The 10,060-nt window shown below is 38.4% G+C and overlaps 1 long non-coding RNA gene across 1 annotated transcript in view; it reads left to right on the top strand.

Moving 5' to 3' along the window:
- The first annotated feature begins 49 nt into the window (after positions 1–49).
- The window catches only part of LOC121077361, a 34,494-nt gene continuing 24,483 nt past the window's right edge, over positions 50–10,060 (top strand). The window contains exons 1-2 of the long non-coding RNA XR_005823994.1: positions 50–812; positions 2,693–2,778. This is a non-coding gene — a long non-coding RNA (uncharacterized LOC121077361). The remainder of the gene's footprint in view (positions 813–2,692; positions 2,779–10,060) is intronic.

The raw sequence follows: 10,060 nt of genomic DNA, 5'->3' as shown, positions 1-10,060 counted from the left end.
CCCGCCCCCTCCCGGCGGCTGAGGCTGATTGGCCGGAGGGCGGGGAGTAGGCGAGGCGAGCGGGCGGGAGGGGGCTCCGAGGACGTAAACAAGGCGTCAGGGTGCGGGCGGCCGTTGGGGTGGGCGGCAGCCGTTGGTCTTTTGCGCACGGCCCCGCTCCCTTCAGGCGTTCGGCGGGCCCAGGGAGCCTCCCCCAGCCGCCCTCTGGTCCCAAAATGCGGGTGTTTGCACCCGAAATTCGGCCGTTGGGGCTCTGTCTGGCGGCGCCGAGGCGGCCGCGCTGCCGTTGTATGGCGAGTGAAAAGCAAAAGTCCTTTTATTTTGGGGTGAATGGACACTTGTGTGCCGTAAAATTTTCTTCTACATTAAGTGTTTTTTCTTCTAGATAAAATGTCGTGCCCTCAAAACGCAGGGCTGGAGGTTGCCAGAGGCACAGATGTAACTCAAAAGCTGTGCCACCTTTTAAGTCTAGTATCTGAGGGAGCAGAACTGCTTCTAGCCCTTCATCTACCTCCGCAGTGCTTTCATCGTCTCTGAATCTGTTCTTTCCACTGCCAGCCTCTCCAGTGTCCAAAGAGGCAGTCAGTGGGCACGGGAGCGCAGCACTTCTGTGACCTTACCTGCAAACTTCTGCAGCCATGAGCAGAGAGTTGTTCTGCCCTCCTGTGCAGTATGGCAGCTCATAGTCACTCAGCAGACATCGGAGTTGCCGATCGATGCAACCCCCATGGTCTTCACCTTCTTAATAAAAGTCCCTGCACCAAAGTTGGATTTAATTGGAGTTAGGGGGCTGTGTATTGTATATCAGTCACGTAAGTGTAAAAATATTCCATGGTCCAACTGCAGAGATCATTTCCCTAGCCATTACTTTTGACCATTTGTCTCTTTACTAGCTCTCCCTTTTCTGTCACTCAAGCATGATGTACTTGATTAGCTTTCAAGACTGTTCTTTGTCTACTTCACCTATGATTCATTATTGAGATGACAACTCTAACCAATTCTTGACACCAACTTCCACCACCCACTTGTTAAATTTTTGGATAAGTAGCTCAGTGTTTTCTTTCATTCTGCCTCTTAGATGTGGGAAAAGATATTTTCTGGAGTCTCCAGTAGCTCGGTTTGGAAACTGGCATGCCAAATCTTGTACTTGCTATATTGATAGCTAATGTCTCATCATTTCTTTGTACTTCTCTGTTCTCTTTCGGTTCACTGCCTGCTTATCATGTTTAAACAGCAATCATTTTTGTTGTGTATTCTTACAGCACCTAATACAATGTGTTCTTGTCCGTGATTCTAGCTCCTAAGTGTTATGGCAATACAGTGAATGAGCTGTAGCTCCAAAAATGTAATTATTCACAAAGCAAGTATTATAGACACTAACAAAAGGAGGTAAATTTCATTTTGTTGTTGTTGTTGTTGTTTGGTTGGTTTTTTAAATCAAACAGGTTAGCATGAAAACATACATCTCAACATCCGAATAACATTGATTCTGTCATGTGGTGGTATCACATAATAAATGTACATTTATATTCCTTTATATTATTGATAGCCTCTGGTAGGATTAGACTAGACTAAATTAGAATATTTTTTTATTCTTAGTACCTCAGTTGAGTGGATTTGAGATTGCTTGGGTGTTTCCATATATTGTTTGGATTTCTTTCTGTAGTTCTACATGAAAATTCAAATTGGTATTAAAGTTTTAAATAAATTAAACCCTCAAAACTATAGAGCAAGATGAACTGTGTTCATTTCATGCTTATTCCAGCTGGTTGCTGAAGGATATGTGTGGGTGGAAGAAAGGAAACGATTTAAAAGAAGGGGCTTTGGTTTTCTATTTTGTTTATGGTGGTTCTTTGTTGGTTTTTTTAGTCATCAACCTCTGGGCTTGCTTGACAGTAACTATGAATAAGCTGCCTTTGGATGTAAAAAGAAATACATCAGTGTTTTCTGGTCTTTTTAAAAGTCTTTTGCTCCCGCATTGCACTTGCAAGGTTTTTGCTGGAGATTTGAGAAAGTGATATATGCGTAGCTCAGTCATGTAGAATTTGGGGCCAGGAGGGAGTCACGTGTGATCAGACCGACAGGTTGCTGCGAAAAACAGAGCTGATAGAAACAGATTTTTCTTATGGGATTTCTCTGGGTTAAAAGGAGTACTTAGCCCTCCTCAAGATTTAAGTTATTCAAATTTTTCTATGTGACTATTAAGAAATACTTCCCCAAACCGCAAACTAATCTTTAATTTGCATATGCTTTCCCAACTTCCATTATTAGGAAGAATAATAGATTTGTTTACTTACTTTTCAAATAAATGTTTAGAGTCCTTGATGCAGTTATTGGATCAAATTACTGATTTTCTGTAGCAATTACTTTTTATTTTTGCAGCTCAGAAAATAAGAGAATACCCGTTAGTAGATGATATGCTTGCATTACTGAAGTAGTTTTCTAGAAATGGGATATGATCTAACTTTCTACCTTTTATGCCACAAATTGTCATAACTTCCACACAATTTTTGTAGGCTTCCATCTCATTGTACCTCTGGCTCCTGGTCTAGCACATAGTTGTAGTTTACTCCGTAAAGCCAGTGCCCTACTGTTATACGAAGTCAGTTTTATATTCTTCAGTTTTACTTAAAGACAGCAGCCTAGCCTTAGTATCAAATGCTTCCTTAACTGTGGTTGCATTGTCTTGCAGCAATTGTAAAGGGAAATCAAGATCCCCTCTTCGTGTCTCTTGATCTTTCACCAGACTAGAAGAACCTGTAGTTCCTAAAGCTGGAGGTATGTTTGCTTTGTGTTTCATTTATTTGCTGTTTCTACCCTTCCAAGTGCCTGCCTGAAGCAGGCACTGTAAAAGACCAAAAGTTTGGAACCATTTCATTGTAGTTTCCACAATTTGCTAAAACGTCTGCAATGTGAAGTAATTAAGAGGTTGGTAGTTTTACTGTTGAGCCAAATGGAGGGCCATATGTCATCTGCTGCAGAAATACTGAGAGACAAATAATGGGTTCCTGTAGGTGTCACCTACAATTCCCCAAAGAACAATGTTATTAATTCAGTTATGATGCAGAAAGGTAAATGGTTTTTCACACAATGTTGCAAGATTTATTGCTCATTACTTCTAGTTATCACCAGCCTATGTTATGCCCATCTTCAGTTGCACCTGCTCTTGTTCTGCTCAGGTAAGAGCCTGATAAACAACAAAAAAGAATTATTTTTTTTTGAGTAGTAAAACACAAACCTGTCTCAGTCTTGCATGTGACATATAAAAAGGAAAGGAAGTCTCATTGACCTCTCTAGTAATTTAGAGTAAAAATAGTGCAGATGTATTTATCAGTTCTTTGCAACAAAGGATGTTGAGTGAATGCTGAGCTTTCAGTTTTGTGTTACGCTATTTCACTAATTGTGGATTTGTATACATTCCCAACATTTTTTTTTAACTAAGTTCACAAAATAAATTATTATAGCTTTTGTTGCAAGTAAGTATTTCTGTCTCAGACTTTTCCTGTAGAAGTCTTATTTTCTCATTACATCTCCTGTGTAGCCTACTCCACTAACTTCTTAGCAGTTCTGTTCTCAGTATGGGCATACTGTGATCAGGCAACATAAGCTCAGAAAAGCAAAAGGAATAATGGTTTTAAATTAATCAATCATAGCTAGGTTATTCTGCAAACAGGAAAACTTTCCCATTCATTGTATGTCTGTCAGTGGAATGAGAAAATGAAATGATTATGACATTACTTAAGATCTAGAGGACAAAAACACTTTCTGTTTAAGGAATTCAGAGCTTTCTTAGGTTTCTTGTAAGTGTCCCCACATCCTTGGGTAAATCTCTCCATCCACCTTGGTCTTTAATTCTTCAGTCATTAAATGGAAATGGTAATTCCTCCCTTTTTCTTAGAAGAGCGATTTTGGAGATAAAATCTGTTAATGACTGCGAACCTCAGGTGTTGTGGTATCAAGGGCTATATGAAAATAATTGTAAAGCCAACCTGAGGGCTTCCTTTATCTTTACAAATGCATAGAATCCACTGTGTCGCGTCCCCTAAATGTGCATTTTCCAATCATAAGCTTCATGACCTCCTATTTCTCTCATCCAGCTCTTCCTTGCTGCGTGTAAATAAGATACCTGAACCTCACAGCATTTGTTATGATGCTTGTTTATGAAAATGTATAAATTTGAATTTAAGATTTTTAGGCACAAAGATTAAAGGCAGACATATTAAAGAGTTGCCCAATCTAATTTAGAGGGAGCTGTGGGTGCTCAGTACCTCTCTGGTAATGAAGATCCGGTTGTTTACTTGTTCCATTCTACTCCTTTCACCATCTATCTAATCCTATCACATAATTGTCTACAGAAAATGCTCAGACGCTTGGTTTCTTTACTGTTTTGTATAATTGGGGATAGTGTCACCATGCAGTGAAAAGAACCACAGAATGCTGTTTTTCAAAGGCATATGCTCAAAGTTGCAAAACGTTTTCTCACTGGATCAGGAATGAATAGTAAGATTATTCTGCTTATTTGTTTTGCTATTTATGGGTAGTTGCTACTTGCTGTTTTGGTTATATAGCGATGATAGCTTTGAGATTATGTGGAATGTTATGCAACTGCTGTAGTGAAAGACACAGATTTCTTATGTGATATACAATTCTTGGCTGTATGTCCAGGTCAGTAAGATGTGGAAAACACTTAAGCAACCAGAGTTTACTCACTGAACTCACAGACTGTCTGTGGAGAACAGCAGGTTGGAACAGAAATTTAAGACACCCATTTATATAACTAGAAATAGAAAGTGGTGTAATTAGTGCCAGTTTTTAAGCTAATGAGCAGTCAAGACTGTTTTGATAAAGGAAAAGCATTTATTCCCCAGAGTGAGTACAAATGACCCTTTCCTTTTAGTTTCTTTGCTAGTACATTAGATCTACTGAAAAGATGTTACATATTGATTAGACAGCATGTCTTTAGTTTTGATTTTAAAAAATGATTAGTGGAAGTTTAAAAACATGGCCTCTAGACAGTTTATAAATGAGAAATGTCAGTATTGTGCTGGATGATAAAAACCTTTGTAACTCTTGTAACAACCTTTGTAAAAATGCTTCAAGTTGAAAAAAATATATGGATCTATTTGCCTCAGTTTCATTGTTTGACATGTGAAGATGTGAAGTTGCAAATAATTTCTTTATTTCTTTCCTGATGTAAGTCACTTTAGCAGTAAAGGTAAAAAAAACAGAAGTTTGCGAACATGTTTGTGTTTGATACATTTACTTTTTTCTGATGAGGTATTGACTCCTGCAGAGTCAATACTTGCATGCCAGTGAGTCAGATCGTTTTTAACCTGTTTTTAACCTTCAGCAATATCTGAGGAAATGAGTGTTTGTGTGCTTGTCTTAACAGCCACACTTAATAAAATGGCCATTTCTTATGCAATTTTTGTGTTAAGTTGCTTTCATTTGGCTTCTACACTTCTCTTTTATTTTCTAATTGACAGAAATTGTCCTTTCTTCTTGATACAAGAGAAAAAAACCTAGATCTATTCTGTACATTAAGATGTAGAATTTTGGGTCATCAAAATAATTCCTGAAAATAATTCCTGGGAATTTTGTTAGAACAGTCGTGTTTTGTAATGGAGCAACAAGCGACCACCTGAACTTAAGAAAAGTGTTTATCAGGAGAGAAAAGATCGTCTAACCTAAGGGAAAATATTTTAGAGAGGGAATCCTGGCACATGAAATCCTTTTCCATGCAGAAGCTGGTACTCCTACCTGTTTGTGTTCTTCAGCTGGGTCTGAACGTCCTGTTGGAAAAGTGGGGCTGGTATTTTTCCTGCATGGTATCTTTGACCAACAGCTCAGAAATGCCTCCTCTTCTCATCTAGAGGCAGCATAATTGGCTTCTAAAGATACCAGACCTGCTGTCAGAAAGAAATGTTTTAACTTCACTATTGTCAGTATTTTTTAACACGTGTGGCCAATTTCCATTGCAGAATAAGTGTTAGCTTAGAGCGATGTTTAGTCTGCTTCAGACTATAAATAATGCATGCTAACTGCAGTAGGCAGAGCATGGAAAAGTCTGAGTGAAAGTGCCTTTGCTCCTCACTGTGTGAAGCCGTTTTTACACACTCGCAGGAGAGGATGATGGTGGTTTTGCATGTGATTCTCTGGCACACTGTTACGTGACTACAAGTAGCGCACGTACAATGGCAAAGGCATGTTTTATTGTCTCTCTGTTCTCTTGAACAGGGTGTTAGTAAGTCTCTCTACTCCATAAGTGTTGCTTTTCTAAAATGCAATGCCCTCCATGCCTGAAGAAGTAAACTAATCGTGTAGAGCTCTTCAGGAAAACATAGGGTGACGTAAAGAACAGAGTTCCTGTCTGTCAGGGTTGCAAAAGTGTTATGTGCATCAGCATTTTAAGACTAGGAGTTGATTTTGGAAGAGGACAGTCTTGGTACATGTGAGTTGAATTCCTTTCTGATGAATTTAACCAAAAGATCCGTTCCAGGAGTACAACTGTGGTGTATCTACATCGTTGTATTAGAAGTGAACTTTAATTTCTCATTTGTCCCTAATCACCTTGCTTTGATTTGTACTGTGGAACAGTCTCAGAGTACACAAACTGAATTCCTTTCAGATGAAATTAGACCAAAAGCTGTGGTAGAGTAGCATGGCTAATGCATTGCATGCTAACAGCTTAGCTGTTAATTGAGCCAGCCTAGAACTGCTGTCAGGTAAACTGCCAAAATGCACATAGAGTGGACATCAAGTCTTCAGCACTGACTTGGCTCTCCAGATCTACCCTACTTGTCTGGAGTTCTTGTTAATGTAGACATGGCCTTAATGCTCTCCAGCTGCTAGCGAGTCCATCTGTAGGACCAAATTAAAGTTGGTATAAAGTAAAACTGTGGAAGTGCACACAGCATGAACTTTGTGACCTCAGTACAGTATCTTTTTGTGTTGTACTGCACTGCTTGATAACAAGCTAGCTAGTTTCAGACTAGCAGGTAGCCTCAACAGGGGTAACATGGAGTAAACAAGGCAAATCAAATTTTTGGTGTGTCTTCTCTATAATCCACTGAAAAAAAGCCTTGTTATGGAAAAGCTGAAACCTTGCTCTGCAATGTCCCTTGTCAGAGTAACATTCAGTTTGGGGAACAGATTATTTTTAGTGATCCCTGAACTATCATATATGTTGGGTACCTCAAGAAATGTTTTTCAAAAATGTTTCAATGAGGTCATCTAAAAATGTAGAAGTTTTTGTTAATATTTCAGGATACTACTGAATTGCAAGAATATAAAGAAATAATTAAAAAAAAAAAAAAGAATATAGGTGAAGACAGGCAAGGCAGCTTTGCCTGGTTGTGGAACTTCTTGGTTAAAGTACTGCTTGAATTTGTAAATGTGGAGATGTCTCAGTACTTGAGAGCTTCAAATAAGCTTACATTGTGCCAAGAGAAAAACTACTTCATAGCAGTGCAGTACAGCTGCAGGAGGCATTTTTCAGTGTAACAGAACTGATAGAAAAATTCCAAGTGTTCATAAAACACTGGATGTTGATCAGAAGGGCCCGGTCTTGTTTTCAGTTTAGCCAACGTGAACATCCCCTGAAGTGGGAACAGGATGAAAACCCCCAGGCACCAGACTTAGTGCCTTCTGATCATCAGCACTGTCTTCTACACTGTATATTAGCAGTAACACTTTACAATTTTGTGTTAATTTGCTATTCCAGGATGCTTCCAATGTTGTTTCAAATAGGTTGTTGGGAATTATTCCTTCATTTGGGCTGTTTTTCTGTCATGTCCTGCAACTGAGTAATAGTTGAGATCTATTTGTAGTCCTTGATTACAAAGGCAATTATTTGTAATGCTTAGCATGAGTGATTTAGAAAGCTTAGCAATGCTTTCCCTGTTTAGGGGACTCTTTTAGTAGAACAAAGACACATTGTGGTGCTGTTAAAGAAGGATGTTTTCAATCTCTCTACTTTCTATAAAGAAACATATTTACAAGTATAACCTTTTACAATATAAACTAGATTGATTATGATCTTCCCTCTAACATAATTTTTAAAAGTTAATTGCTATTAATACCATAAGTTACTGTCCTATTTTAATCCATACGAATTAGTTTTGTTTCTATAGAAATTACTTTTTAATTTTTAGCAAATGATTTCCCTCCCTGTAGCTTTAAAAGGTAAAATAGTAAAGCTGCTAAAATGGTAATTCAAAGTGAAGTTGCGTATTCACAATTCCTACTAGTGCTTATTTGATGACTACTTGATATAAGATCTCTGTAAACTTTAGATAATAAGTCTCAGCTTTCCATATATATGATGGATATATATATATGCTATGTAATTATCTCAGCTGTGCAGCAGGACATTTTAGGAAACACTAAATATGCTTTTTTGCTGTTTCAGTAGCAGTAGGCGGTCGTGCTTTTTTTGCTAATATAGAATATACTAGTCTTGCTAAATTACTGCAAAGTGAAGTAATAGTGAGTAGAAAATCATGTGTTAGTGCCCCTTGCAAAGTTAGTGCTTTTGATCTCCTTGACACATTTCAGAATTTAGGATAAGATGGAAGCCTTGCGTGTAGTTCCAAGTATGGGACAAAACAGCTTTACCACTTCAGAAGGAGCTCAAAAAGAAATTATGACTCAGAGACAGCCCTCTGAATCATATTTCCCCTGAGCTGTAGCATTGCACAAGTGGGGAGTATGCTGTCGGCCCTCTGCCAGACGAAGCATATTCCCTCTCCCATGGCCAGCCAGCTCTGTTTGCTGACACAGGAGGAAAGTGATGGGTATGTTTACTTCCGACCCAGTTTCCCTCAGCTTCTGTACTTGCTTATGGAAGCAAACAATGTCTCTTCGAGGCTTGCTTGTTAAGGCAGTGCCCACAGCAGGGCTTTCAGGAGACGTGGCGTGATGGCACAGGCCTTACAACTTCGTAAAGAACTTTGCTAGCAATCCGGTGCCTGATGTATTAGGTAGTTGTTGCTGCACGTTTGTTGGTGGGACACTGTACTCTCTTGCCAGGTCTGAAACTAGTTCTTGTTCCTTGGGCACTCACTTGTCATCCCAAACAAATAGAAAGCAAATCTGTGGCATTGAGGGAGTCTATCAGCAACACCTACGTAGCATCAAAGTACTGTATGAGTCTGATCTCAGGCACATCTGGCAAGACTAATAGTCAGCAAGGAAAATACGATTAAACAAAGCTGAGGTTTTGGTATTAATTTACAAAAAAGGAGTTGTACTCACATGTAAACCAACAAAAATAAATATTTCCTGTGTGTTGAATTTAAGAATTTAGTAATAGAATAGAATAACCAAATAAATCTGATCAGCTAATTAAACTCTGCAATGACTTTTAACAGATTAAGTCAGCAGATTTTGTAGATGAACAGTGATTTACCTGTAAATAATTGAAGTTAAAGTAATCATTTGTTAGTATTAGATCACCTAGCAATGCAAAGGTCCATTGTTCTTAATGAATGATTCTGGTAACCTATTTAAAATCAAGCATTTAGAATTTTAATTTGCTAGCAACAGTAATTATATGTGAAGCCTGCCACTGAGTAGTATTTATTTTCTTACCCCATTAGTGAAGGAGGAAAATCTAAGTAGGATAGCATATCTTGAAATTACTCGTTTCAATATTAGACACCTATACTTTCACATTTATAATGAAATGTTAAGAAAATTTTACCAGAACTGTATATTCAAGGGGCAAATTACTCACCCCGCAGTCCATGAGGAAATAACGATTTGTCAAGTTTCGCCTGTAGGACTGCTGGGGTAAGTAGGTGCAATCCATTTTTTGCATATGTAACTTGGAATTCCATCCTGCATGATCCTTATAACCGCCCTTGTTCTTCAGAAAGAGCTTTTGCAGATTCACAAGTCATTTTCACAAAACCTGAAAATCATTACAAAAAAAAAAGATGATGATAAAGCCAGAAAAAAAATAATGTTACAATGAACTGTAACAACAGGAGATTGTCACTGAATATCTGCTCCTGAAACTATTTTGTCAGGGCCATTCTGTTGTTATTGCTGATCTTTT

Source organism: Cygnus olor, chromosome 13 (assembly GCF_009769625.2).
Source record: "Cygnus olor isolate bCygOlo1 chromosome 13, bCygOlo1.pri.v2, whole genome shotgun sequence".
Taxonomy (NCBI): domain Eukaryota; kingdom Metazoa; phylum Chordata; class Aves; order Anseriformes; family Anatidae; genus Cygnus; species Cygnus olor.
This window is presented reverse-complemented; position numbering and strand designations above follow the sequence as displayed.